Source organism: Idiotropiscis lumnitzeri, unplaced genomic scaffold (assembly GCF_059441095.1).
Source record: "Idiotropiscis lumnitzeri isolate Australia: NSW breed Sydney's pygmy pipehorse unplaced genomic scaffold, RoL_Ilum_1.0 HiC_scaffold_454, whole genome shotgun sequence".
NCBI lineage: Eukaryota > Metazoa > Chordata > Actinopteri > Syngnathiformes > Syngnathidae > Idiotropiscis > Idiotropiscis lumnitzeri.
Window position 1 is genome coordinate 7,501 of NW_028283991.1, and position 2,183 is coordinate 9,683.

The window sequence follows — 2,183 nt, forward strand, 5'->3', positions numbered from 1 at the left end:
TGTACTCGGTCCGTAGAGGCCGCGTTACCGCGTGGCGGTCAGTCGCGGGAGGGAGCCGGAGCCGCCCGCACGCCCGCGACCGCAACACGCACTCGGAGGCGGCGTCTTCTGACAGACGCCGGTAGGGTTTGAGAAACATGCTTTTTCGGGAAGGACCGCTCGGCTGACGCGGGCCTGGGCTCCCGCACCCCTCTCGTGGCGGGGCACCCGCGAGCGCGGCGGAACTCCCGTGTAGGACATCTCTGGGCCCGTGTGGCCGACGGGCACGCGACAGGGTCGTCTCGGTCTCGCGACGAAAGCGGTTTCGCGCTGGTTGGTGCGCTAGAGGTCGATCCGCAGGCCGAAGGAACCGTCCACCCGAACACCCCGGCGCGAGGCCGGGGCCGGCAGGGGCCCTCCGATGGCGGGTCATGCTTGCCAATCGGTCAGTGGTTGGTGTGGTGCAGTACATGTCAGGGTGTGGGTGCGAGATGGGCCGGGAGGACCGCTCCTCCTGCGTCGGACCCCGAGTCATAGGAAGTGCCGTTTTGTCACAACCCCAGGGGTGGGGTGGGTAACGGTAGGGAAGTGCCGGCCAACGCGCAGAGGTCGACCCGCAGGCCGAAGGAACCGTCCACCCGAACACCCCGGCGCGAGGCCGGGGCCGGCAGGGGCCCTCCGATGGCGGGTCATGATTGCCAATCGGTCAGTGGTTATGTGTGTGCTGCGGTGCCGGCCAACGCTCAGAGGTCGACCCGCAGGCCGAAGGAACCGTCCACCCGAACACCCCGGCGCGAGGCCGGGGCCGGCAGGGGCCCTCCGATGGCGGGTCATGATTGCCAATCGGTCAGTGGTTGTGTGTGTGCTGCGGTGCCGGCCAACGCTCAGAGGTCGACCCGCAGGCCGAAGGAACCGTCCACCCGAACACCCCGGCGCGAGGCCGGGGCCGGCAGGGGCCCTCCGATGGCGGGTCATGATTGCCAATCGGTCAGTGGTTATGTGTGTGCTGCGGTGCTGCGGTGCCGGCCAACGCTCAGAGGTCGACCCGCAGGCCGAAGGAACCGTCCACCCGAACACCCCGGCGCGAGGCCGGGGCCGGCAGGGGCCCTCCGATGGCGGGTCATGATTGCCAATCGGTCAGTGGTTGTGTGTGTTGCGGTGGGGCCGGGAGGACCGCTCCTCCTGCGTCGGTCCCCGGGTCATGGGAAGTGCCGTGTGGCGGTGGTGGGGCCGGGAGGACCGCTCCTCCTGCGTCGGACCCGAGTCATAGGAAGTGCCGTGTGGCGGGGCCGGGAGGACCGCTCCTCCTGCGTCGGACCCGAGTCATAGGAAGTGCCGTGTGGCGGGGCCGGGAGGACCGCTCCTCCTGCGTCGGACCCGAGTCATAGGAAGTGCCGTGTGGCGGGGCCGGGAGGACCGCTCCTCCTGCGTCGGACCCGAGTCATAGGAAGTGCCGTGTTGCGCTGGTGGGGCCGTGCCCGCCAACAGCCTTCAGTGGTCGGATACCACGTTTGCAAGCTCCCCGCTGGAATGGGGACTTAGAAGAAATGAGGGGAAAATTCCCCCGGAGCTCCGTGCCTGAGGGCGGGCTGTGAGCCGCGCCGCGTCCGCCAACAGCCTTCCATGGTCGGACACCATTGTTCGCAAGTTGCCCGCTGGAATGGGCACATAGAAGAAATTTCGAGGATAACATCCACCAGAGCGCCAGGGCGGCCGTTATTGCAGTATGCGTCCGCCTGGCAGCTCTCTTCCGCGGGAACCATTGGGCAATTTCTTTCACGGAGGTGGACATAGAAGAATTTTTGTTTCTAAAAACGTGGTTCCTAAAAATGTGCCCCAGGTGTTTTGGAAAACCCGGGTAAACCTGGGAAGTAGGCAAATGACCCTCTGACTAGGGGTAAAAACGTTTGCCTACTGCAGCGCCCCTAATGCAATTCGGCGGAACTGCAACGCCCCTGGTCGCCTAAACGCTACCCCTGGTCGCCTAAACCTCACCCCTGGTCGCCTAAACCTCACCCCTGGTCGCCTAAAAGTCACCCCTGGTCGCCTAAATTGTCAACCCCTGGTCACCTAAATTGTCAACCCCTGGTCGCCTAAAGGGGACTTAGAAGAAATGAGGGGGCAAATTCCCCCGGAGCTCCGTGCCTGAGGGCGGGCTGTGAGCCGCGCCGCGTCCGCCAACAGCCTTCAGTGGTCGGATACAA